Raw genomic sequence first — 27713 nt, forward strand, 5'->3', positions numbered from 1 at the left:
GAGCAAGATCTTTGCTCCGATAATTCTTGATAGGGTTCGCCACCATCTGCTTGAGCACCAGCACCCAGAGCAGTCAGGCTTTAGACCAAAGAGGTCAATGATTGACCGTATCCTTGCTCTTCGTATTTGCAAAGTTCGGTACAGACCACACTGTTTCCTCTGCATGAGCACCTTCTTGAACACTTTGATGTCTCACAGTTGCACCTGACGAGCTGCAGCATTGAGACTGGAGTTGGTGCAACCTGAGAAAGAACAATCAGTAGCTTTTTGTCTTGGTTTTGCCACCAAAAGGTCAAAGGGTCAAGAAAAGTTGGGTTCAATACCATATCCTGGCACCAGATATTACACTGGATATGGGCACGGCGTATATGTTCAATCCATGCTCCCTGGGTCGGTGGCAGTTTGTCAACTCCTTGTTCATCTGTGAGTTGCTTGAACAAAAACCATCTCAGCAACTTTGCTTGCCCAAAGTGGACTCCAACTGGAGAGAAAAGAGAGCAAAGAAACTCTTCACAACCACGAAGAACTTCTTCAGATGGCTCATCCCCTTCACCAAGGTCAGCTCGTGCTCTCAGAATGGTGGGGCTTGCCTTCACAGGAAAGTTGTAAAGCACCCCTTCTTTCCCTTCCCTTGGATATGTTCTGTCGTATAACAGCCTGTGAGAGCATGCCAGTTGATCAAAGCTGCTGATTTCTCTGGGCCAAGCTTGTCATATATAAGCTTCAGGAAAACTTTCCGTCATCTTTCACTTGTGCCCATGATTAGTGCTGAATGGTTGCCAAGTAGTGGTGTTCTTCGTCGAGCCAAAAGTAGCACATATGTGTCTAGGGAATATATGTGGATATTCATTCCATTGCTCGCAACTTCTACAGAATGATAAATTATAAGAGTGACCGCCTCTTCCTGTGTGCTGACACCGGTCATTGTTTCAACTTCATAATTCGTCATGACCTCTTTCCATGTTGCAGTCATAACCTTGATGGTACTGTAGTGTATGAGCTGATGGGAAAGGTAGAGAGTTAGTGAATCCTTTGTGCTGCTGCTGGCGAGAAACATCTTTTTGTCTTTGATGCCTGTTGAGTCTTGAACAATGTAGGATTTAGTTCCCTTCAGCTTGCCTTTCCGCCGCTCTCTAGTCTGCTCCTTCAGTGATGCATTCTTGGTGTAATTATCAAATATAACTCGCACTTGACAATATCCATGAGCCTTTGAGTCAATGAGTGTGACAAAGGATGTTGCAAGTTCTTTGCAAGTCTTGAAAATTTTGACTGCCATTAATTCCTGTACCACTCCCATTCCATCAACTACAAGACATGTCTCAGATCCCTCTTCAAACTCGGCAGGTTGTGCAGAAGCTTGAGCTGTGTCATTGGCCACCAGATCTTCCAGAAGCTTTATCACTGTGCTCTTGTCTGTAGTGGGAAGCTTCCTTGATCTATAGATTCCTGCAATTCAGCACTGAACTCGATCTCTGCAGAAATAAATTCCACTGTATTTTCTGCCTGATGTTCTCTGTTGCTGACTCTTTCTTTGGCTTATATGTACTTGCGTCAGTTAATGGTATGGCAATTTTTGTGATATTTAATGTCCCTTGAAAGAAAGTCGCCATCAGTTATGATGTTTGCCAGGTTTACTTTCCATTGTTCATTCCCGCTAACATTAACTATGTTTTGGATTGACACTCCAATATCGACACTTCAACAAGTAATAAGGCATTCTGTCTTACCACCACAAATCTTCTTGTTTTGACAAAAGAAACAGTGTTCCTTTTGGAATGGAGGGTAACGAGATCTTGTTAGTGTGTTGGTAGATGCAGGAGTTGCTTGCTTTGGGGTGTTAGATGTTTGTGATGCGGGAGGGCGACCACTGACTTTGCTGTATGACAATACACTTGATTCTTGAGATAAAACTGCTTTGTCATATCTCGCTTTGTCTCTCTCAATGTGTTGCTTGTGTGTTGCTTTACCATGACATGATTTGTGCCACACTGCATGTTGGTTGTTCGGTTCTTTTCCAGATATGCCACTCAGTTGTTGATGCAAACGAACATACTCAGGATTTTGACATTGAGCCCTCTTGCTTATACAGTCCAACAATGATTGGTATTATTCCAGTTCTGGTAGTCGCAGATGCTCCAGTTGATGAACACCTTTAATGTCAGTGAACTTGTCTCCTTGACACAACAAGCAGATTCGAAAGTCAATGGAAGGTTCAGTTGCATGATTCTTACATGATGGTTCTCCAGAGGACGCCATGGTTAATCTGGAATCATAACCATAAGTGAAATTAACAATTTGCCATAAATTTCAATGCCTTAAGTATTTTATAGGATGGGATGTCCACTGTGCATTTTTTGTCTTCTGAAATAAAGCAGTAAGATATTTGGTTCACAGTGGATATGCATCATATTGCAAGCAGAAAATATTCGTCAGATACCAGTAATAAGTGTCACATTCATACCAATGTTTCTTGACATTAATATCAAACCTGTTGATATCCATGCAAACAGAGTTCAGATGAACAGTTGTCTCAACTACAATGCATTTGGTACCCAAACTCTATTTGCACACACTTTGAATTATATGTTCAAAATAACGTTAAATACCGAAAAATCATACATATAGGGTAAAAACGGCAGCCATTTTGAAATTCAAAATGGAGGCCCAAAAAGCTAATAGAAAAACTGGCACCCTTTTTTTCTGAATCAGTGACGTTTATAGATGTGTTTAAACACGGGTGCCAAGAATCTACCCAAAATTTTGCTTTTTTTACATAAGCCCACAGACTATAAGGTTAAAATCTTTTGAATCGTTTTAAATTCGAATTGCACTTCATCATGCTTCGAAAAAAAAACACAAACGAAATGCATTCCATGCATGGATTTATTTGGTTCCAAATAGTTTATCAAGTGCTGGTTTGAGCTTAGTGTTGGCTTAGCAGTTAGGGTGGTTGGCTTGGGATTTTAAGGTCTTGAGTTAGAGCCCCTGCCACCCGTTGAATTAACACCAGGTGGGTTGACTCAGCCTGTCATCCTTCTGAGGTCGGTGAAATGAGTGCCAGTGTGCTGGTAATAGAGGCACTGAATTGGTGACACAGCTGTGCCTTCAACCAATGATGCCACCTGCAGCCTTGTGCTGCATACAAAGGAGGAGTGCTGGTTTAATCCTCCAATAGATCGGAAATTACCAAAAAACAAACAAACTTGTATCCCTGCTAGTATGGTATATAGGGTGATTCTTCACCATAAATATATACAGATATTTAGAACCACTGATTGACTAACTGACTGATATTAAAGATCAAGACCTTCTGGGTGACAAAGAAAGGTGAAATTTTCGTTCTGATTGATATTGAAGCTGGTACACCAGAAAGAAAATCACACAATCGTTGTACAGCATTCATAAATGAAAATATAAATAAATGAAAAAAATGCAGGTGAGCGACCCAAGACAACGGGGAAGCACGGTGAATTTGTGTGCTGATTGACATCGAAGCTGATACACCAGGAAAAATCACAGAATCGTTGTACATTCATAAATGAAAATATAAGTAAATGAAAATAAATAAATGAAAAATCAAATGCAGATGAGTGACCTGAGACAATAGGGAGACACGGTTCATATACTTACACAATGTGAAAGCACACTCCGCGAGTAAATACGTAAATTTCTTTCTAATCACTGACTGACTCACTCACTCACTCACTCACTCACTGATATTAAAGATAGGTACCTTCCAGGTGACGTAGAAAGCTGAAATTTTGCGTGCTGATGGACATCGAAGCCAGTACACTGGAAAAAGAAATCACAAAATCGTCAGCCAACATACATGTATGAAAATATAAATAAATGAAAATATATATATATATATATATATATATATATATATATATATATATATATATAAAAATGCAGGTGAGTGACCCGAGACAATTGGGAAGCACGGTGATTTTGTGTGCTGATGGACATCAAAGCCGATACACCAGTAAAAATCACAGAGCCGTCTGAAAGCATTCGTAAATGAAAATATTTTAAAATGAGAAAAAAAGAGAAAACAATTAAATGAAAAATCAAATGCAGGTGAGCGATCCGACACAATGGGGAAACGGTTAGTATGCTTACACAATGTGTAAGCACACCCCGCTGGTGTGTATGTATGTATGTATATATATATATATATATATATATATATATATATATATATATATATATATATATATATTGGAAAAAGCGTTAAGTTTAGGGTTTAGGTTAAAGCTGTTATGATTCGGGGTCAGGTTAGTTAGTGTGAGGGTTGCATTTCAGACCTGAGTTGTATTTCAGATGCTCAGACCGGACGCATCTGAGCGGTGTTTGTCTCCAGACGTGTCTGGATGGGAGTTTGTCTCTGGACAGCTTCGCTCTGGACACATCCGGGTGGTGTTTATGTCCGGACGGGAATTTATCTCTGGACGTGTCCAGGCAGGCGGTGTTTGTCTCTGGGCGGTATTTATAGTATGACCGGTACAAAATGAATTTCAGACATTATTTTGTTTCTATCTTCACTGTTATTCTCTACAGAATCATTTTTTATGAGACAGTATGAATCGTAATTAATGCTCCACCGCACGTTTGCCTTCCCTTCCTCTCACCTCTCGCTGCCTTCCCTTCCCCCACTAAATCTTAGCTTATTCCACACAGAAATCCTAAAATGGCCCAGACAATGTTATTGGCACCTTTTGGAAGTTGTGAGAAATAATTAGATTTCAAGCAGATGATTCTCCTTTACTTTGGAAATGAACTCACCTGTGGTGAGTTGCGGATGCCGGCAATATAAAAATCACTCATTCATCCAGTTTAAATGAAGAAAAAGAGTCATTCTGCTGTTTTGTGTCACTGTATGTACCACAATAAGCATGGAAAAAAGAAAGAAAACTAGAGAATTGTCGGAGGTGGTCAGACACAAGATTGTAGCCAAGCATGGAAAATCTCAAGGTCACAAGTCCATGTCCAGAGACCTTGATGTGCCTGTGTCCACCGTACACAACGTTATCAGGAAGTTTAAGGGCCATGGCACTGTAGCCAACCTCCCTGGATGTGGCCGCAAGAGATAACTTGATCGAAGATTGCAGGGAAGGATTGTTCGAATGATGGAGAAATCACCTCGATCAACTGCCAAACAGTTTCAAGCTGACCTTCAGACACAAGGTATGACAGTTTCAACTCACACCATTCATCGCCAACTCAATGAAAGGGGGTTCTATGGTCAGAAACCCAGGAGGACCCCACTGCTGAGAGAGATATAAGAAAGCTCGACAGGAGTTTGCCAAAACACACCTGAATAAGCCAAAATCCTTCTGGGAGAATGTCCTGTGGACAGATGAGACAAAATTAGAACGTCTTGGTGATGCACATCATCTCTATGTTTACAGAACACAAAATAAAGCTTTCAAAGAAAAGAACACCTTCCCTACAGTGAAACATGGAGGAAGTTCAGTGATGTTTTGGGGTTGCTGTTCTGCCTCTGGCACTGGGTGCCTTGAATGTGTGCATGGCATCATGAAATCAGATGACCAAGGCATTTTGGAGCGCAATGTTCAACCCAGTGTCATAAAGCTGGGTCTCCATCGAAGGTCATGGGTCTTGCAGCAAGACAGTGACCCCAAACACACTTCAAAAAGCACCCAGGAATGGTTCAAGACAAAACGTTGGACTGTTCTGAAGTGGCCAGCAACGAGTCCACATCTATATCCCATTGAACACTGTGGGGAGATCTGAAAACAGCAGTTGGGAGAAGGCACCCTTCAAATCTGGGATAACTGGAGCAGTTTATACAAGAAGAGTGGGCTAAACTGCCAGTAGAGAGAGGTAGGAAGCTCATTCATGGCCAAAGGAAGTGCTTGACTGCAGTTATTTTGTCCAAAGGCTGTGATGCCAAATATTAAGTCGAGGGTGTCAATATTAAGGTGCTGATTTCAAAGCATATATTAAGTTGTGAATCAAAAAACAAAGGTTCTATAATATTAACAGTGAAATATAGAATTTTGGAGATCAAATACTTTTGTCAATTTCACCTTATTTTTAGCGAAAATTGTGAGTTATTTGAAAAAAGTGCAAGGGTGCCAATATTTTGGCCACGACTGTACGTTCTGGAAACAGGCTGAAGATGATGATGATTCATAGAACAGAATGTACACACTGGGCATGAATTGAGGGATGCAACAATCGGTATTGGTTTACTTTTCGATTAACTTGGTGTCAAGGGCACCGGAAGTGGGGGGGGGCATGGTTCGCAAGTGCCCCTTAAAACCCTCGTGCTGTGGCAAAATATTTTTTTCTCAACCCTCCCCCCACCAAAAAAAAACAAATACAATAGAGAACGGGGGGGGGGGGATAGGAAAGAACAATAAAAAGGAAATTAAAAAAAATACAAAATTCTTGAAGAAGTAGCGAAAGCAGAGAAAGGCACTCTTTGTCCAAGGTAAAATCTTTCTTTTATAACAGAATGGGTGCCCTTTTCATGGAGAAAAGTGACCATTATGACCGGTAAAAGGCACCATTTTGTATTGAGAAATGGCCGTTTCATGTTTTTTTTTATCCCTCCCCCCCCCTTCCACTCCCACTTCCACTCCAGACCCTGAAATACTTCTGGTGCACCTGGCTGCAAAGTACATAACTTATAGCCAGTCGACATTTATTTGTCACATTGTGCATGGAGCCACTTCCCACTTCTCCCACTTCAAGTGTGTGTGTGTGTGTGTGTGTGTGTGTGTGTGTGTGTGTGTGTGTGTGTGTGTGTGTGTGTGTGTGTGTGTGTGTGTGTGTGTGTGTGTGTGTGTGTGTGTGCGCGCGCGCGCGTGTGCGTGCGTGCGTGCCCTGGTGTTTCCACTGCACACGAACCGTGAATACAGACTGCTCTGTTTTGGGCTTGCAATCAGCGCGATGAGCGAATACGTAGAAGCACGTTGTTGTATTGATCGGTGCTCCAGCATGAACAAAGGCGGGAGTGAACCTCTTGAAGCAAAGGCGGTAGGGTTTTCATTGATTGCATTTGTGGTGGCAGTGGATGTTGTCGTTTAAATGGTGGTATCTGGGAGTACAGACAAATGCAACAACTTCAGTAATTAAAGGGAAAGCACACCGTGTTCATTTGTTCGAAGAGTAGACGCATTAACTCCTCTTGAATACATGATCACGGCTGGACCTGCTCAATTCTACCCGCATCAACGCGTTGGGTTCCATTTTCCCGGTATAAACACATCAGACATGAATGGCTTGATTGCTCCCACCTTTACATGGGAGACGAGATCCCATGAGGCTCTCTCTTTAACCACCATGCTTCGACTTTACGTGACGTCGCACTCCAACCGTAAATGAACAGGCAAATGGCACAAAAAAAACTTTCTTAAAGAATGAATCAATAAAAGCTCACACATACGGGGGTGCACACGGGGGTGTTCCATAGATCTATTTCCCCCAATTTTATTTTAACATATATTATACAGGTGTCAATCAATTATCGCTCATGGAAGATCAAAACAACAAAGGGGTGCAGAGTGCTACAAATCGACAAAACAAAGAGGCAGGTAATAAAACGTTAGAGACAGACAGAGTTATAGATTGAGTGTAAATGATCATGTACTTTGAGATTGGGTTAGACCCAAGATGACAATTAACTGCCAACTGGTGGGACTGCAGGAAAGAGGAGCAAGGCTTGGCAATACATCATAATACTGTTCAATAAATTGAGGAAGACAAGTGAGTAGATAGTCAATATATTGAGGAAGATATGTGTGTCAAAAACAAGATGAGTTATAGAAATGGCAGGAGATTGTAGCAGGAGTTATAGAAGTGGCAGGACCTCCAACCTGTCTGTGGTGTGAGAGCAGTAGGTCATGTGCCCTGGAAAAGTGTCATAAGATGCCGATGATGGCCAGGGTTTTGGTTTTTTCTGCATTACAGAGTGCCAAGTGGGATGCTGAAGCTCCAGCCCAAAATAGATAGCAATACTCCACCGCACTCACTGTGTTTGAATGTCTCGTATGTGGTGAGGATTTGTGCGATGCCAATGAATAATTTAACCCTGCAGAGGATGTGACTGTCTCCATAGATGATATGTAGTCCACATAAGACCCGAGATATGTGGTCATGGTGAGAGCATGCTGTTTCGCGGAAACTGACATTGGATGGAGGTAAGTTCCCATCGTGTGCTGCCTTTTTGGCTGCTGGTTGCATCATTGGTTAGGGGCGTGACTATGCCACGGATGCAGTGCCCCTATTCCCATCCTACACCCCATAAAGTGACAACAAGTACAAACAAGTACGAAAGTGCACTGGTGCTCATTTCACCGACCTCCGAAGGATGACAGGCTGAGTCAACCCCCTGGTGTTAATTCAGTGACCAACGGGACTCGAACTCAGGACCCTAGGATCCCAAGCCACCACCCTAACTGCTAAGCCAACACCAGGCTGGAGGTAAGTTGTGAAAGAAGAATGGAAGGAAAGTGTACCTCATGCCTATCTTTCTGGATGCAATTTACTTGAGTAGAAGATCAAGTTCCTGACAGTTGATCAGTTCCTTGATCTCTCCATGAAGGGTGACAAAGACACCACAGCATGAACCTGTCTGCTCCATTGTTGAGGAACTGTTGAGCTCAGGGAGGAAGTGATATGCAAAGTTTTTCTAAAGTCGAGAGATCATTGATGTACATCAAAAGCAAAGTCTGTCCTCGAAAGTGAAGAGGACTAGATCTGATCATCATCGACTTCTCTGCCTTCTCAGGGAAAAAAATTTCATGTGACCAGCACATTAATTGTGAATAAGAAGATAAAATGCATAGACGGCAGCAAATTATCCTGAAAAATTGAAAAAATTATTCAGAGTTTGCTGAGTCTCCTCGGGTCTTGCCCCCTCCGTCATGGAAATCCAAAACAACAAAGTTATGCTCGTCCTTCTAGGTCGCATGCATTGATCCGTGATACAAAAAGTACAGGGTGACAACTCATCTCCACTCCTTTATTCTTCTCCACTTGCGGAACCTCCTAATCCATTCGTTCAATCCAACTCTTTCCTCCAGGGCTTAAGTTTGGCAGTTACACCACTTCTCAGGTCATCCTCCATCCATACCAATGATCTTTTCTATTCTCATTAACCCTCCTCTCCCTCTCCACGTCTTCTGACATGTTACAATGTTTCCTTCTCTCTGCTCTCTCCTCCTGTTCATTCATTCCCTTGTGTCCATGTGTTGTCCCACTACACATTTGTTCATGAGTATCCTTCAACCTTTTATCACCTCTCTCTCTTCCATGAGCCTACACTTTGTATACAATTTTTTTTTTAATTAAACACATAAAACAGTGCGATGGTTTCCACTTAATTTAACTTTATTGGCAGTTTCTGCCACTCCATCTCTCCCCCTACCCCCAAACCTACTCCTCATGGCAAAGACTATGTGAGACACCCCACCCAGGTGACTGAAAGTGGCTCAGCCATTGAAGGTCCCCATTGGATGGAGGATGGTTAAAAAAAAACACAAAAACCTTGATAACACTTGCCGTCCATTCAAATTCAGAATTTTCCTTCTCCGAGGCAGTCGACCTTCATCACGGCTGTTGAGACCTACCTTCCCGGATTATAGGGTTATTAAGAATATGTGATAGTACAGGTAGAAGATTGCCTTTAATGACATATTGGAAGGCTTGGACAAGGTTGTGAATGTGTGGAGGCATGGTTCAGATTCTGCAGGTTATGTTACATAATAAGCACCCCATCAATGTAATGCATGCATGCAGACACATACATAATATCATTATACCAAAGTCAACACCTACCTTGCCTCTTAATACAGAATGTTTGTTTAAAATTTATTTTTTTTATTGTGGAAAGGATTGGCGTATCATCAACATTTACCATGCAGCCAAATGCACCGTCACGGTGTTGTGATATACTGCGACTGCTGGCTGGGAAATGGACACAGAATCTCGTTCGCAAATCAATTCTTCTTCTAAAGAGACACAGACAAAGAGAAAAACAGACACAGAAAGAAAGAAAGAAAGAAAGAAAGAAAGAGGAAGATCTTCAGAATTTCTTCATCTCATACAACACAATACACTGAGACAAACAAAACCACAAACAAACTTCCACCTTCATAGCACACTCAAAATAATTCCTATATCATGCATACTTACCTACAAAAACATCTCGGCAATCTGGGTCATCAGACGAGGGCCCTGGAATCATTCATCGTTTCAACCCTTTTCACTCAATACGACTCTGCCAAGGGTGGGCAATGGCGATAGAAACACACACTCACATGGGGTATGCACAATAGGCTGCGGGGCAACCACGGAGGAATAGTATAGCTGCCCATTATATAATCATACTACTATTGAATAAAAAGTGTCTTCACACAGAATTGTCAAGATATTTCAGAGTACAATCAAAATCAAATTATCCATCATGTAAATACATTTATTTTTGAAGTACAGAAACAAGTAATAAACTAGAACGGGCACTCAGTAGAGCACATACCTTCGCCAACGCTACATTTCCCCCCCCCCAGAAACCGTTGATTGTGAGGGTATTTAATCCCATACCACATCTGCCATCTCACATGTGTTATGATGGCTTAAAAACATTAAATTTCCTGCCGTTTGACACTGATTCACGTGCATTGTACAATTTCTGTATGAACTCCCTGACCTTTTTGGGTGTCGGTGTCAAGTCAATCTGATGACAACTGGTCACATGATAAGAAATCAAATATTACACATCACAGGATAGGGAATTGAATTCTAAACATTTTGAATCTACTTACATGCAAATTGTATAAGAATTGACAGCGTTATGATAATAAAGGTCGTTGACCCCCCTGACCTTTGACCCAAACCGCTAACAAAGGTAATGACATCATTGTGTCATATCATATATCACAAGATTGGCATTTGAATTCACAACATTTTGGCATTGGTTGCATGCAAATTGGATAAAAATCGACCGCACTATGGCAAAATGACGATTTTGTCCTTTTCATGACCTCGACCTTGATCTTTGTACTCTTAATTTTGTAATTGGTATTAGAGTGTGGGGAACAAAACAGTCAACATTTTGGTGTTGGTTTCATGCAAATCGGATAAGAATTGACCGTGTTATGACTAAAAACGCACATTTTGCAATGTCGTGACCCCCCTGAGCTTTGACTCCCAACCGCTAATAAGGGTTATTACGTCATTGTGTCATGTCACATATCACAATATGGGGCATTGAATTCTGAACATTTTGGCATTAGTTGTATGCAAATTGGATACAAATTGACCGCGCTATGGTAAAAAGACGATTTTGACCTTTTCATGACCTTGACCTTTGACCCAATCACTCCCAAAATCTAATCAAATGGTCCTCGGATAATAACCAATCATCCCACCAAATTTGCTGCGATTCAGTTCAATACTTTTGGAGTTATGTGAATAACAAACAAACAAACACACATATTCACAAATAAATAAATAAATACACAGCGATCAAAACATAAGCTTCGCAACAAAGTTTGCGAAGGTAAAAAACGGTATTTCTTTTTTTTTAATGTAAACGGATGTAAGGATAGTATGCCAAAAAGTATGTAAAAATGGTCAGGATGGTCACAAGAAATGATCATGTGAAACCATCCTGACATTTTTCTTTGAATAATGATTGTTGCTTACAAATGGTGCTCTACATCTCTCTGGATTTGGGTTCACGAGTCACTCACCACAAACATGAGATGAAGTGTGTATGTGTGTGTTTAATATTTTACTGGTTAAATTCTTAAATGTAAACAATTAACATTCACTATCATGGTATGTGGATGCACAGAAGGACAGGGAACAACAATTATTCAAATAAATATATACAGTGACTTCAGAAAGGATTCACACCTCTCAACTTTGACACATTTTGTTGTGTTACAGCCTGAATTTAAAATGGAATAAATTTAAATTTTTGCCACAGATTTACACAAAATATCCCATAATGACAAAGTGAAAACACGTTTTCAGACATTTTTACAAATTAATTAAAAGTGGAAAAGCTGAAATGTCATGCATCAATAAGTATTCAACCCCTTTGCTATGACGCTCCAAATTGAGCTCGATCAGGTGCATCCAATTTCCTTTGATCATCCTTGAAATGTCTCCACAACTTGATTGGACTCCACCTGTGGCCAATTTAATTGATTTGACAAGATTTAGAAAGAAACATACCTTTCTATATAAGATCCCACAGTTGACAGTGCATGTCAGAGCAGAAACTACACCATGAAGTCCGAGGAACTGTCCGTAGAACTTCGAGATAGAATTGTGAGGAGGCATAGATCTGTGGAAGGGTATAAAACAATTCCTGGAGTGTTAAAAGTTCCCAAGGGCACAGTGAGTTACATCATTAGGAAATGGAAAGAATATGGAACTACCCAGACTCTACCTAGAGCTGGCCGTCCGACCAAACAGAGAAGCTGGGCAAGAAGGACCTTGGTCAAGGAGGTGACCAAGAACCCAATGAGCACTCTGACAGAACTACAGAGTTCCTTGGCTGAGATGGGAGAACCTGCCAGAAGGAAAACAGTCTCTTGCAGCACTTCACAAAGCTCGGCTTTATGGGAGAGTGTCCAGACAGAAGCCAGTCCTGAGAAAAAGGCACATGACAGCATGCCTGGAGTTTGCAAATGTCACGTGAAAAACTCCAAGAGCATGAGACAAAATATTCTGTTGTCTAAAGAGATGAAAATTGAACTCTTTGTCCTGAATGTAAAGCACTACATCTGACAGAAACCAAGCACAGCTCATCACGTATCTAACACCATCCCTATCGTGAAGCATGGTGGTGGCAGCATCATGCTATGGGGATGCTTTTCAGCGGTATGGACTGGGAGACTTGCAAGGATAGAGGGAACAATGAATGGAGCCAAATACAGGCAATTACTTACAGAGAACCTGCTTCAGAGTGCACAAGACCGTAGAATGCGGCGAACATTTATGTTCCAACAGGACAATGACCCCAATCATACAGCGAACAAGAACATGAAAGTCCTTGAGTGGCCCAGCCAAAGCCCAAACTTGAATCCCATTGAGAATGTGTGGAAAGACATGAAGATTGCTGTTCACTGACGCTCCCCATCCAACTTGAGAGAGCTTGAGCAAATCTGCAAGGAAGAATGGGAGAAAATCCCCAAATCCAGATGTGCAAAGCTGATACAGACATACCCAAGAAGACTCAAATATGTAATCACTGCCAAAGGTGCTTCTACAAAGTATTGACTCAGGGGGTTAAATACTTATTGACACGTCATTTCAGCTTTTCATTTTTAATTGATTTGTAAAAATTTCTGAAAACATGTTTTCAATTTGTCGTTATGAAGTATTTTGTGTAGGTCAGTGACAAAAATTTTTTATTTAATTTATTTTAAATTCAGGCTGTACCAACAAAATGTGACAAAGGTCAAGGGGTGTGAATACTTTTTGAAGGCTCAGTAGGGATGGTTTCACATGATCATTTATTGTGACTGTCCTGACCTTGTTCCCATTCTTTTTGGAATACTACCTCAACATGCTTTACCATTTTAAAAAAACAAAAAACATGTATTACTTATACAAATGCTATCACCAGGCCAGAAAGAAAACCAAAGAATCAAGTGGACAGACAACAACTTACAACATACTTTCCTCCAGGCCATCAGCCCCAACAACACAGCTCTGGCCGAGCTACTACTACATTCTGAAGCTAACCGTAGAGGAAGTAGGCCCATTCCCAATTTATGCTTTAGAGAGAGAGAGAGAGAGAGAGAGAGAGAGAGAGAGAGAGAGAGAGAGAGAGAGAGAGAGAGAGAGAGAGAGAGAGAGAGAGAGAGACAGAGAGAGAGAGACAGAGACAGAGACAGAGACAGAGACAGAGACAGAGACAGAGACAGAGACAGAGACAGAGAGAGAAAAAAAACAGCAACCCTTTGGATTGGATGAAAAAATAAATTAATTTTCTTATTCTATTCAAGATCGAGGTTCATGGAAGAGCAAGTGCATGCATTTTCACAAACTTATTTTCTACAAAAGTGTTTTCAAAGTCAACATAGCTCAACAAAACTGATCACATTCCCTTTAGCCAAAAGACCAAAAAGCATGGCCGTGCAAAGAAATCATAACCTTATTAAAACTATATGCACGAACCTTGGTGCCAAGGCCAAACAGTTTCGTCATACAAGCTAGGATTTCGATTATGTCTTAATCCGCACATCCTGAAGCTCACCTGGATCAGGTGCTAACAGTCATGCAAAACCCCTGCACACCCCCTTAGACCCTGATGCTTTTTACAATGCCGTGAACAAATTTTGGTACGTCACAGATGATGAAGGTTGTGGTGAAGTTTCATCGAAATTGTGTGTGTAGTTTCAGAGAAGAGAGCAGAAACCTATTTGGGGGGCTGGGGGGTAACCCCCCCTTCCCCATAGATCCCCTTAATGAGTGCAGATTTTGATGCAGTCAATAAACCTTCGTTAGGCATCAGATATGAAGCTTGTGGCCAAGTTTTATCAAAATCGTGTGTTTGGTTCAAGTGATGACTGAAGTGTTTATGGACTGACTGACTCACTCACTCACTCACTCACAGACACTGCTCGATTGCATCTGCTCACCTGACTAAATGCTCACCTGATCGCATATGTTCAGGTGAGCTAACAATAATAATAATAATCTAGAGAGTTCATAGAACACCGACCCAGTGCAGTCTTGAGAAACAAGGACGTGGGGAGGGTCTGTAAGTGGGAAATTTGGTTGGTCGTGATGACATAAAATGCCGTAATATTTTGTCCAAGTACTGTGAAGCGGAAGGTTATTGAAGGTGTCAAAAAGGCGATTTGTGTTCTTCAGTGTTCAAGTATGTAATTCATTTGAAATTACATATGGGTTTTTAAAGGGTGTAGATTTTTGTAAGTTTACCGGTGTTGATGCAGCGTCTTTTATACCACCTTGTTTAACACATTACATTAGTTCTTCGTACCTGTTGTTTGTGTTCTTTCTAACATCATTAAAAACAGTAGGTTTCTGTTTGAAATGATTTTCAATTTTGTTTGACTGCCAGGCAGGCAGAGAGAGAAAAAAATATTATCTCACTCCTCTCTGCACATGCACATGCATGATCGGGACAAATTCAAAGCCAAAGTACGGTCAAACGACAGGTTCGTTTTCCGATTCATGTTCCAATTCGTGTTCAAAATATAACATTCAATTTAAATCAAGTTAGTCCTCGATCATAAACTGACGTTTGCAGACGGACATACAGACAAACAAACAAAGTAAACCAATTGTGTAAGACCGCTTTTTGGTTTGCATGCGTGGGGTAACAAGCTTCAAAATGTTAAGCTTTTGGCAGGTCCTGGGTAGCAGTTGACTCTACATTGCATGATGGTGACTTTAAGCAAATTCTTGATTTACATACGTTACTGTCATCAGTAATGTCAGATTGGATTGACCAATCAATGGCACGAGAACTCGATGGGAGAAATTCTCAAATACATTGAGTTCCACAATCCAAAAAAAGATCTCCCCAAAATATTAACAAAAACAACAACCCCTAGGGAGGAAGTGTTCAAACCACCATTACAAAGCTTCAGTCTCGGCTCTGGTTAGTCCAAGGCATGTTTTTGTGCCTTGTTGGCATGACAAAAAATATCCTTTAAAATGCAATGCTTTTGAAGAGAAGAGAGAGGATGGGGGGGGGGGGATGGGAGGAGGTGGGAGGGGAGTACAGAGGATCTCTGCACAGAGCATTAACCACTGACCACCACCCAAAAGGAGCAGTGTGCAATGGTCACCAGGATTTTCACGAATTCACATGAATTAACACCAGGCCTGGACAACACTGTTTCCGCATCAATGGCTTTGGAGAGATTGGTTTTTAAAGGTGTCGGTCCATGCTGAGATCACATAGCTTAGACCTAGGCTGCACTTCCTCGCACTGTCAGCCCAAGGTGAACGGGACCTCTGAACCCGTGGCCAGAGCACAGCACAAACCGCTCGCGCCCCATCCATCTTCCCAGCCCATTCTATCCCGTCCGTTCGCTCCTGTGCTCTCCAGCCTGGGCGCATTACCTATTGATTTATCGATCGGCTGGCCTGCCTCGCCCAGGCGCCGCCGGCTGCAGCCGCTCGGGGTCCCACACAGAGAACGGGCACGTCTCAACGGGGTCTCGCACGTTGTAACGCTCGGCGAGAAACCCACGAGCGAGAATCTTAATTGTGGAACGGATTTTGTGAGCGCCTGCTCACGTCCGTACAGTCATCGGAGCTAAGCAGCAGCGCTCAAACCAGGACGATTCATGGAAAACATCACGAACACGTGAGCTGCAGAATTCCCGCCAGAAATCGCGCCACGTGGTCGCAGTGCCTCCCTACTTCGCCAGGTGCAGACGGCACTCTATAAATTAAAATTGATCTTTGTAACACTTAACCTACGAGCTATATGGAAAACGGGTTTTTATAATCTCGTAATGCTACGTGGGGGAGGTGTTCGGGTTAGTATGCCACGTTACCGTCAGTCTCAAAACTATTGCCTCTCGGTTACTGCAAAATCTGTCAGGTTTTAATTGGTGTTCTACCCTTGCGCCCACGCTTTCGAGAGGTCAGTTCGTTCCCAAACAACTCACTCTCACTCTCACTCGGCCGTTTTGAGGGGGTCTTTATAGACCCCTCCAAAATGATACACAACAACCTTGAAATCCACCTCCTTCTAACCTCTTGAATGTGGCCTCTACTTGGGTGATGCATTCCGTGTGCCTTGCCAAAAGAGCGACACCGCGACCTCGAAGATCTCCGATCTGTTCCGATGCAAATCAAAATTATGACAGCAGATTTATGTGTTGGCAAGAAATACGCCAGGTGGTTTGCCATTGCCTCTCACAGACCTCGGCGATCCATAATTAATTAATGCAACATGAGTTGTGTTCCATAGGTCACCTTGCATTTATATCAAAAGGTCCTCATATTACTTTTGTTAAAATCCCCCTGTTTGTGCGAAATATCCCTAATTCTGACGTCATGCAGGGTGCATCTTTTAAAACAATTGCTTAATGGCGCTCTTTGTAAAACAGCCACGGACAGTGCGGTGGAGATCCAGAGAGGTAAAGTTTTGTCACTCACGTATACCATGTAATAGTTGTAATAACGGTGTCATCAGGTAGCTGTGGGTATGCAGCCTGCAGAATACTGAATGATAAAGAATAAGATTGCTTAACGAGCACATTTATAACATTGAGAACGAGAACGGCACTTAATAGAGCACATGCCTCTGCCAGGCTGACCATTTTTAGGTTTTCCATCCCACCGATAGGCTGGATCTGGATCCGGACCTGAACCAAAATCGAATCGGCTTGTTCTAATCACCGAACCAACTCAACCACGTAGTTTTGTCATAATCCATCCACAACTTTTTGAAATATCATGTGATATATTGTTTTGGCCCTATCTCTCAATGGTGAAGAATCACGAAAAATTCTCAGATCCGGATCAGGATCTTCACCAAAATCTAATCAATTCCTTCTTGTCACAAACCCAACCTGTCCACCGAGTTTTGTCCGAATCCGTCCATAACTATTTGAGATATCGTGCTCACAGATAGACAAACAGACAGGGGTGAACACATAACCTCCGTCCACCTTCAGTCTCAGAGGTAACAATGCAACGTAAAATAATGACATGCTTTGATCATATCACTGTATATATAAAAGATCATTTTATTTCACTCGAAAGTGATTTACTAAACAACATATTATTAAACAACCCTGAAATTTAATATAAACAGCAAGTTTTCCTCAAATTCTGCTCACAGCTTCGGCAAACATCACCGCCCTGATTATGACACTACATGAGTTATCAGGCATATTATATGATATAGATTTTGAAAAGGCTCTTCTGGCTAAGCAGTTACATAGGCTCCACCTATTGGGTATGAACTTAGCCAAGCCACAGCCCCCATATCTCTGTAGGATTGTACTGCAGCCAATACCAAGACCAGGAATGTAATTTAATTCTCAATTTTATAGACCAGCCCACCCCCGGCGATGGAACATCCATGCACACGTGTTTCAGGCTTGCTGGCCCTTGTCAGCGTTGAGCAGAAGCACCTCCCCAGAGTGACCTTGTCAAACCCTACAAACTCTACAAGACGAGATCAGACCCCATCACTGCAGTGGGTACTCAGAAGCAAGTACCAGGAAATAAGCAAGTGCCTGCTAAGCTCATGTCTAATAGGCAGAGACTATATACAAATATATATTTTAAAGAAGAAAGGTTCTTCCAACCAAAAGTAAACCAGATCTACTCCGCTAATTTGAGCAATAAGTAAAAGCATACCTCGTCTCAGGCGACGTTTCACCCGCTTCACAGCAAGCTTCCTGAGGACTATCGGCCTCACCAACTCAGCCAAGCATGGACCAGATGACAATGATGATCAGCCAGATGATGGGTAAAATGGATGCTATGGGCAATAAAAATGGATGTGGGGTGGGCAAAATTGTATGATGGACTGGCCGAGTTAAGGGCTGACATTAAGGCAATGGCCAATAAAATGGCGATGTGGATCGAAGCTATACAGGAAGAGGTGAATGAGGCAAGGGGATGCATGAGTGGTGTGCGGGATGAGATGGTGGCGAGTCAGGCCAAAATGACGAATAAAATAAATGAAATTAAGACAGAAGCGAAAGGACTTACGGAGGGCAAAAATAATTACAAGAACAAATCTGGAAAAATAGGTCAGATCAGGTCAGGAATGGGAGCATGCGCCGGAGCAGCACATCACTGCGTCCACTTTCCGCCGGTACTCCAGGGGCCTCCGTCTAGCCATCGCCTAGGCAGATGTCTGGTTCATCCCCATGTACTTGAGATGCTGATCAAACTGCTGCAACCCGAAGCACGTGGTTGCGAGGCTCCCTCGCTGCGAGAATCTGGTGAGCAGGATCAGCATCAGAAAAGAGCCACATGTCAAAACAGCCACAGATGACACTCACGGACTAAGCAGGTAACAAATTCTCATTTGGGTCTCTCTCAGCAACCTCTAATTGGACACAAAGTCCGACCAGTAGTAGCTAACGATTCTCCGAAGAGACGTGGTCCAAAGGAATTAAGTCTCAGTCTCAGATACCTGATCAGAGTCCAAGTCTCACATCCATAGAGCAAGACTGGAAGCACCAAGGACCTGATGACTCGGGCTTTTCTCCTCCCACACAGGTACTGGCAGCACTACACCCCATGATCCAGTGAATTCATGAGTCCCCAGGCCCGACCAGACGTCTATTGACCTCTGGCTCACTGCCAGCAGAGACATGAATGTCACTGCCAAGATAAGTGAATCTCTCCGTGACCTCAACATCCTCATCACAAACAGATACAGACAAGATAGCAGCATCCAAGAAGTCAATGAAAGCCTGGATCTTAGTTTTGACACAGGAAACCCGTAATCCCAGCAGCTTCGACTCCTCATTCAGCACCTGGAGGCCCACCAAAAGACTCCAGAGTCTTCCCAAAGATGACTGCATCATCTGCAAAATTAATGTCAGAGATGTTAACATTCCCAAATGATGCACCACAGCATGATCTCTCTGACATCCTCCACAGAATCCAGTCCATACAAGCGCTTAAAAGTGTGGGGGCCAGTACACACCCCTGACAAACTCCAGCAACAACAGGAAATAATTTGGAGATGGAATAACCACATCTCACAGCACTCTCAGTCCCAGAGTAGAGTTCTAGTATCAGATTGATCAGTTTTGGTGGCACCCAATGAAGACCGAGAACCCTCCAGAGGGCATCCCAATTCACTGAATCAAACGCTTCACAGAGATCAACATCGGCTGCAAGCAGCCCCTGCCGAAACTCTCGTCTGCGTTCGGTGAGGACCCGAAGAGCAAGGATACGGTCAATCGTTGACCTCTTTGGTGTAAAGCCTGACTGCTCTGGACGCTGGTGCTCAAGCAGATGGTAGTGAACCCTATCAAGAATTATCCGAGCAAAGACCTTGCCCAGAATTGAGAGCAGCGTCACCCATCGGGAGTTGTTGCAGTCCTGGCAATCACCCTTCCCTTTCTAGAGAGGGTCAAGAAAGCCCATCTTGCAGTAAATTGGGATGATGCCTGTGTTCCTGGCAGAGCACACAACTGCATGCAATGACATGAGTACAGCATTTCCACCAGCCTTGAGAAGTTCTGCATGAATGCCACAGATCCCAGAAGTTTACCCCATTGAAGGTAGATCACAGTTGATTAGAGCATCAGCAATAGGGATAGTAACACCCCTGACATCCAACTCAACAGCTGGTGGATCAGCCTGGTGTAGGTCGGAATTGAGAAATTGAGCACTCCAGTGGACCCTGCAGTTCTGTATTATTCTCCAGCAACCATCAACGAGCACATGGTCAATTTTCTTTGGCACACCACCAGTGTTGGAATACCAAGTCCAGCGATGAGCCTGTAGGTGCTGAAACCATGAACCAGCCACCATCAGTCCATGACTTCTTGTAAAGTCAAGGAACTTATTGCTATTCTGGTTCACAGTTCCAGACCCATGGGGACCAACACATGTCTCATAATCATCCCTATCAACTACAGTCATTGCATTGAAATTCCCCAAGACTAGAAGAGCATCTCGCCTGGACAACTGATCAACCACAGACTAGAGCGTGGCATAGAATGAGTCCTTCATGGTGAGATCACTCACCAAAGTTGGAGCAGACACATAGACCAGAGAAATGACACCCAAGGAGTGATGATTCCTTCTTCTCATAATACGCTCATTGACCGGTTACCTCAATTACCATTGGAATCAGCTTATTGGATGCAGCGACATCAACTCCTTGGGCATGGTAATCATCAGAGGGACCAGACCAATCGTAGTTGTAACCACCCACCATGATCTCGCCACAAAACAGTCTCCGAACGTCAGAGAGTGCTGCAATCCCGATGTTCAAATTCTTGAGCTAAGATGATAACAGAGACAGGTGAACATCCTCTCTTAGGGATAGGACATTCAGGCACCCACCCAAAGGGACCCCCTCAGGTTAACCCAAGGAGACCGCCGTCTGGTGGACGACACCTCAGCACCACCCCGACACACACGACCGCAATCTAACCTGGGTAGGTTACCCTGTGGTTTTCCTCCGATCATCAAAAAGTGGGGGTCCCAATGGATTTGCCCCAATCGCATCATCTGATGAGCTGCGCTGCAGAGGGCAGCTGCACACTCTTACGGAGTGGGTTTTCAATTTTCTTTACGGTTTTCTTATGTTTTACAGAGTGAAGGGTTTTACGGTGGTCGAAGTGCAAATCCTGCCACCAACCTCCTAAAAAAGTAACCTAACTGCAGGAGGACGTCCACTGACACAGTTGGACACTAGATATGGATGGACATTGGCTCACATGGAGCTCCTCTGCCCTTTGACAGGTTTTGTTTTTAATCCTGCTGGGTGTCCATATCATACACCCTCCACAGCAGAAAAACCTGTTGGGGGAGATGGTTTAGTTACCAACAACCCGACCATGAAAAGGGTTAGTACAGGTTTACATAGTACCTGAAGCAAGTCACAGATCTTATCTGTCCTGACCGAGACAATAAAGGAACTAAAAGAGGCCCAGAAAGAAACCAGGGGGGAACTAGAAAGCATCTGAAAATTAAAAGCCAGTCTGTTTTGTCTTCTGACTTGTTCTTCCATATGCTAAATGATACCTTTGACCTTTTGACCAAATCCTTAATCGCCATATTCTCAAAATAAAGCTTTCTTGAAAATTTGATGACAAAAGCTCAAATGATAATTAAAATTTCAGGTCAATTGGATGAAAAGTGACAATTTTATGTCATCCTGAACTTTGACCTTCTGACAAAATTATCAATTTGTCTTCTCCATATTCTCATAATAAAGCTTTGTTGCAAATTTGATGACAAAAACTCAAATGATAAAAAAGGTTATGGCCCAGACAGACACACACACACGCACGCACGCATGCACACGCGCGTGCACGCGCGCGTGCACACACACACACACACACACACACACACACACACACACACACACACACACACACACACACACACACACACACACCCACACGTGATTGCAAAACGCCATCTCCCACTGAGTGGAGGATGGGTTAACTAATAGCAATAAGGAGAGAATGTAAGATGAGCTAACAAAGGAAATAAAAGAGTTGGGACAAACAATGGAGACCAAAGAACAAATGAACGAACAGATAGAGACAAAAGAACGAAAGAGGAACGAATGTATAGAAGCCACTAAAGAAATTATAGATGGGGAACTCGTGTGAGCAAAGCAGGAGATAACGAATATAAAGGACGGAATGAATAAGGCAACAGGGGAGCGAGTAGAGACAAAGGAACGGGTAGATAAAATTTTTAAAAGAATTCATGGATTGTGTTGAAACGATGTGCAAAGATCGGGATAACGCATTGCAGGAGGCGGTGGAGAAGATAGTCCTCAAGGCGAACCAGGAGGAGGTGAGTCCACTCAAGGTAAGACGCTGTGAGCCAGACAGTGTGTATACAAATGGGTGAATGTCGAGCTTGGGGGGGAAGAAAGGACCCGGATTTTCTTGGTGTTATGCAAAGTGCAGTGTGTATCAAGAGCAAGTTGAGTAGAATGGATAAATGAACGAGAAAGCGCAGGCATGCATCAAGCCGTGAGTTCGACTGATGCGAGGGGTGAGCTTCATGAGCGTGGGACAATTAAAAAGGTAATGAACTAGGAATCCGTGCCAGCCCCACAAGTCTCAGCATGCGAAGCAAGGCATGTCCGAGAGTGTGCACAGTCCATGCTGGGCAAACTCCCCAAGCGCAGATGATTGCTTGGTTTAATGATGGACTAATGGTGGGCATGTAAAATAGTACCGGATAAATCACCAGAGCATGAACGGCTAAAAAAAAGGGAACAATTGAGGAGCTTAAAAAGATTTAAAATGCTAAAGTTTCCAACGGGAACCGGGGTGTGGGGAATGGCATACTTTGGGGTGTGCGAGATATGTGCGGTGCACCCAGCATGAATGGTAAAGGCAGATGTGACTGCAGGACCTCCGCAAAAGGGTTCGTGTGCAAGTCTGGTGGGTGGAAGGTTGCGATACGGCCGGTGTGCAAAGATGGTGTGCGAGGGGCTGCGAGGCAGCTCGTGATGGTGTGTGGGTTGGAAAAGTTCCATGGTGTAAGAGTGGGAAAGGTGAAGGCTGCAGGGTGGCCAATATGCGTGTGACGTTTGCGTAGGTCTCACAGCGTGAGCCGTGAACACAGCAAACACGGCTGGGTTCTCCGTGGGGGAAATCCCGGACCCCAATTTGTCAATTTGGGGAGAAATTTGGAAACCATCTGGGGCACTTGAAATTTGTGTCCAAGTGGGGACACAGGAGGATTAGCCTCAGAAAGGGGGGGGGATAACATCGGCCTTAGGAGGGGAGTATTAGCTTAGAATGGAGGATTAGCATTAGTTCAGCATTAGGGACATAGTGGGTACATAGCTAGCTTAGCGACATGGTGTTAAAAAGGAACATGCATTGTGTAAGGGACGACGGGGAAGGCACAAGTTAGAGGGCAAGTAGGTAGATATATTGGTGTAGGAGTGTGAAAGTGTAAAATGGAGTGAATGCGGGTTAGCAGCCTTGGAGAGAATGAGAGGAACAAATGATGGTGCGAAGGATGTCGTTCCATTTTGCGGTTGATGATGTGTGGAAAAGTTTTGTTTTTTTAATGTGTAAAGTGAATTGGCTGGCTGGAAGTGTGGCTCGCGAGAGAGGTGAGTACAGTGTGAAGGGCAACCCGGACACTGGGAGCCCGCAGGCCAGGAGTAGGTCGTGAGCCCAGAGGGGCATGCCAAATTTATGGGCACAGGTACCCAGGAGAGGGACCCGGAGCGCCAATTGCCAGTGAGGGCACCGAGGTGTGGGGGAGCCGGTAGAACTATCCCCACAATTCGGGAGGGAATAGGTAACCTCGGTGGCGACCTCAGCATCCCAGTGATGCCGTGTGTGAGTGTACGCAGGTGGACGGATCTGCAAATGGAGCCATACTGCCCAGCCAGGCAATTGTGCAGAGGCACGAATGAAAAACCGAGGGCCAAGCCCGAACCTGTGTGAGTACCAACAAGTGGGACAACTGGTGATTAAGGTTATTAGAACTGCATAGTTTAAAGAGAGACATGTTGGTGAGTCTCGGGGGAGGTTAATTTATGGTGTAATGTTTACTGGGATAGTTAGAAGCGTGTTTCCTCTTCACACCATCCATTCTCAGATGATTACCATCTGCTGGATTCACCCGCCGGAGAATGCTTTGGGACCTGCAGACACATTTCAAACTCGCACTGAGGTTCGCACTGAACCACCTTTTCTCTTCAGGGTTTCGTATGAGATTTAGGGATTTTTTTTAGGAAATGCACTGGACATGGTGGACCCGAATAGATGTTAGAGCTCGAGACAGAGGGAAAGTATAGGGAGTGGATAGCTAGGATAGGAGAAGACCAAGGACGGAGGAGGAACTGACGGGGATAGAGGGGCATGGGCAATGATGAGAATAGACTCATGGATGATTATTATATGGGGACAGTTAGGCTTGGGCCGAGCCCGTCACCTGATCTGCCGGCAATGCCACCCCCTCAGGTACAAGTACAGCAAGAGGCAGCGCAGTGATACCTGCCGGCCTGGTTTGCCCATGCCTTGTTTTGCCTATTTGCCTATATTTTGCCAGCCATTCATTGCAAGTCATGCCATTGTTCATTGCTAGACAGGCCTTTGTTTATTCACCCACTGCGACCCTGAGCCATTTTGCTGTTCCACCTGCTTTTATCATTTTCTTGTGGGCCACCTGAAGACCGAAAGAGCATTTGTTATGGGCCACAGGAGCCATTATTATTGTTGTTGTGAGCCCTCCACGCTGAAATCTCATTGTTTCATGGTCAATATGCTGAAGTTCACCTTGTGAAAGACCAATGAGCCACTTTTGTGAGGGCTCATCTTGAAAGGCCAATGAGCCATTTTTGTGAAGTTCATCTTGTGAAAAGCCAATGAACCATTTTTGTGAAGACACCACCTGTGAATATTTGTTGTGAGCTCTCTAGACTGAAAAATCACTTTGAAGACCAGCATGACGAGCAGAGGGGGGCTTGTACATAGTGTATAGTGTTTGAGCCCACCTGTTTATGTGTTTAGAATTGAATTTGGAGCTGTGTAGATATGTGCGTCCGATGAATGTGCAATAGTTACACAACACATAGGTTTCATTATTTTCAGAGTGGGGACATGTATAAAACTTTCTTATCCAAACTAAATGCCACACTCAGGGATCCGATAGGCAAGGTAATTATATGAATGGAAACGACAACTAATATGTACAGGAAGTGGCAGATGGAAGAGGAGTTCGTTGTGAGCCAATGGCCATCCATATCGAGTGTGCAACTGTGTCTGCAAACATCCTCCTGCAGTTGGGTTACTTTTTTAAGGAGGTTAGTGGCAGGATTTGCACTCCGGCCACCGTAAAACCCTTCACTCCGCAAAACACAAGAAAAACACAGAGAAAATTGAAAATCCACTCCGTGGGAGTACCTCCTGTGCAGCTGCCCTCTGCAGGGCAGCGTACCGGATGATGGGATTGAGGCAAAGCATTCAGGACCCCCACTCTTTGATGACAGGAAAAAACCACAGGGTAACTTTCCCGAGTCAGATTGCGATAGTGTGTGTCGGGGTGGTGCTGAGGTGTCATCAACCAGACAAGTCCAGCAGCCAAAGGCCAAATTTTCACCTAACCCTAACATCTCTGATGAAGTTTTTTTTCTCTGCTGATAAATCACCCTTGGGGTGTATCTAATGATATCCAGGTGGGTGTGAGCCTGTCACCCTTGAACAACTTTAAAAATTCAAGATGGCGTCCAAGATGGCTGCCACAATGGGCTAAAATTATAAAATTCCTATTCTTTCAATGTAGTCAGCCAGAAATCAATGATTTTATTGTTCAAATATATGTTTTGAGTTTCAACAATATGTGTAAAATAGTTTGGGAAATATCAGCTGTACCGTTGCTATGGTAACTATTAATATGACTACCATTATGTCAGTAAAATATAGAAAAGTGGAAATCTGCCATATATTTCAAGAACATGTTCATTACAACATTGTTTTTTTTTTTGTTTTTTTTTGGCAAATGCTCTTGATCACTGCATTGAGTAAAATAGGATGATGAATTGCATTTTTCTGTTGCCATGGTAACTATCTAAAATGATCACTCTGATTAGTTAGGTGTTAAAGATGCACAGCATATAATGTATATACTTGTACATTTTATCTTATTTGTTTTATACCTCATAAACCATATGGGGGCCGATTTGGTAATAAACTGTAAGATGTTGTCATGGTTACCACAAAGATGCCACTGTAAATTGGTACTGAATGTTTTTAATCATGTTTTTTTTTACTATAGTCCTGCACCAGAAAAGGAAATTTTAGCTGGACCCAAAATTTCTTGATATGGTTATTTTCTCTACTTCATATGCATCTTCGTGATGTATATTATGATATTCATGTGGGTGTGACCTTCTCAGCCCTGAGCAACTTGATGAATTCAAAATGGCGTCCAAGAAATGAGGAAAAATACTAATTTTTACATGTTGATGACCATATCAATTAAAAACACAATGAACCATGTTTTATATCATTTAAATGACAGCTAGATTCTTCTGAAAACTTAGTTTTACATATATTATATGATTAAAACGAAATTACTTATTTAGGTCACAATGGCCACAAATAATGAAAGATTAATATGTTTCTGATGGATTATTATTGAGAAAATCAGAAAAACAAGTGACTGGGATCTCAAAAAGATATTTTTAGATGAAATATTTATTTCGAATTCATAGCTATTCATAGTGCATACAAATGCAATAAAAGCCACTAAGGCTTCTTTAAGGTAGTTAGTACACATGCCATAAATAATGGTGACTACATCAAATCAAACATGGTATCTTGTGGGGCTGAAGTTTGTCTGGAGATTCTAAATAAAGACTAGTCTTCTTCTTCCATGACTTGCTTTGTGTACTCATTAAAACAGGCATGGCTGCCTTGGCAGGAGCAGAAAATGGTACAAGCAAGAGTTGAGCTGTTGCAACTGCAGCGTCGTGTCTCACACGCATTTTCACTGCTGCAGGTGCACCTAATCAATTTGAGAAGCTCTTCTGAAGCAAGAGGGACATTCTCAGGTAGTGGAGTAGGTGACAGAGATGATGAACCCTACTCATGATACCAACCATATACAGTGGCATCTATTGCCTTCTTCCATGCTGCAACTTGGAGATTGGCGCGAGCAACATTCTCCATGAACGCTTCATCTGTTGGAGGAAGAGACGGAAGTTTCGGGGCACAAGCGGTACTTCTGCCTACTTTAGAGGCCCACAGTTTCTGTCGCGCGTTTGTCATGGACTGACATTGCGGTACACCATAGCATGATGACATGAATAGTGTGACTTGCTTTCTTATTTCAGATATATGTACACTGGTGTCCCCAAGGAAACTTAGAGAATGACGACCAGTACGTAGCACCTTTAAGGCAATTCCCTTGCCAATTCCGAAGTAAGTGGCGACAGTATCACATTCTGTGAGTCCACGGGTTGCTCGTAAATCTGGAATAATCTCATGATGCTTCTCCACACTGGCTCTGATGTCGATAGGAGCACGACCCTTCAC

The 27713-nt window shown here is 43.1% G+C and overlaps 1 long non-coding RNA gene across 5 annotated transcripts in view; it reads right to left on the reverse strand.

The window, feature by feature from the left end:
• LOC147016970 (uncharacterized) overlaps nucleotides 1–27713 on the reverse strand; it is a 242185-nt gene that overhangs the window by 4090 nt on the left and 210382 nt on the right. Inside the window, exons 2-13 of one of the 5 annotated variants that reach the window (XR_015049270.1) lie at nucleotides 18706–18938; nucleotides 18349–18472; nucleotides 12936–13151; nucleotides 12434–12634; nucleotides 12217–12328; nucleotides 10168–10252; nucleotides 9890–9983; nucleotides 6880–7069; nucleotides 5317–5349; nucleotides 4308–5174; nucleotides 3734–3792; nucleotides 1728–2263 (exon numbers count right to left, since the gene is read on the reverse strand). This is a non-coding gene — a long non-coding RNA (uncharacterized LOC147016970). The remainder of the gene's footprint in view (nucleotides 1–1727; nucleotides 2264–3733; nucleotides 3793–4307; nucleotides 5175–5316; nucleotides 5350–6879; nucleotides 7070–9889; nucleotides 9984–10167; nucleotides 10253–12216; nucleotides 12329–12433; nucleotides 12635–12935; nucleotides 13152–18348; nucleotides 18473–18705; nucleotides 18939–27713) is intronic. The other 4 variants (XR_015049271.1, XR_015049272.1, XR_015049273.1 and 1 more) reach the window with 4 other exon arrangements.

Source organism: Eptatretus burgeri, chromosome 11 (genome assembly GCF_056783735.1).
Source record: "Eptatretus burgeri isolate ZD-2024b chromosome 11, Ebu_testis_v1, whole genome shotgun sequence".
Classification (NCBI taxonomy): domain Eukaryota; kingdom Metazoa; phylum Chordata; class Myxini; order Myxiniformes; family Myxinidae; genus Eptatretus; species Eptatretus burgeri.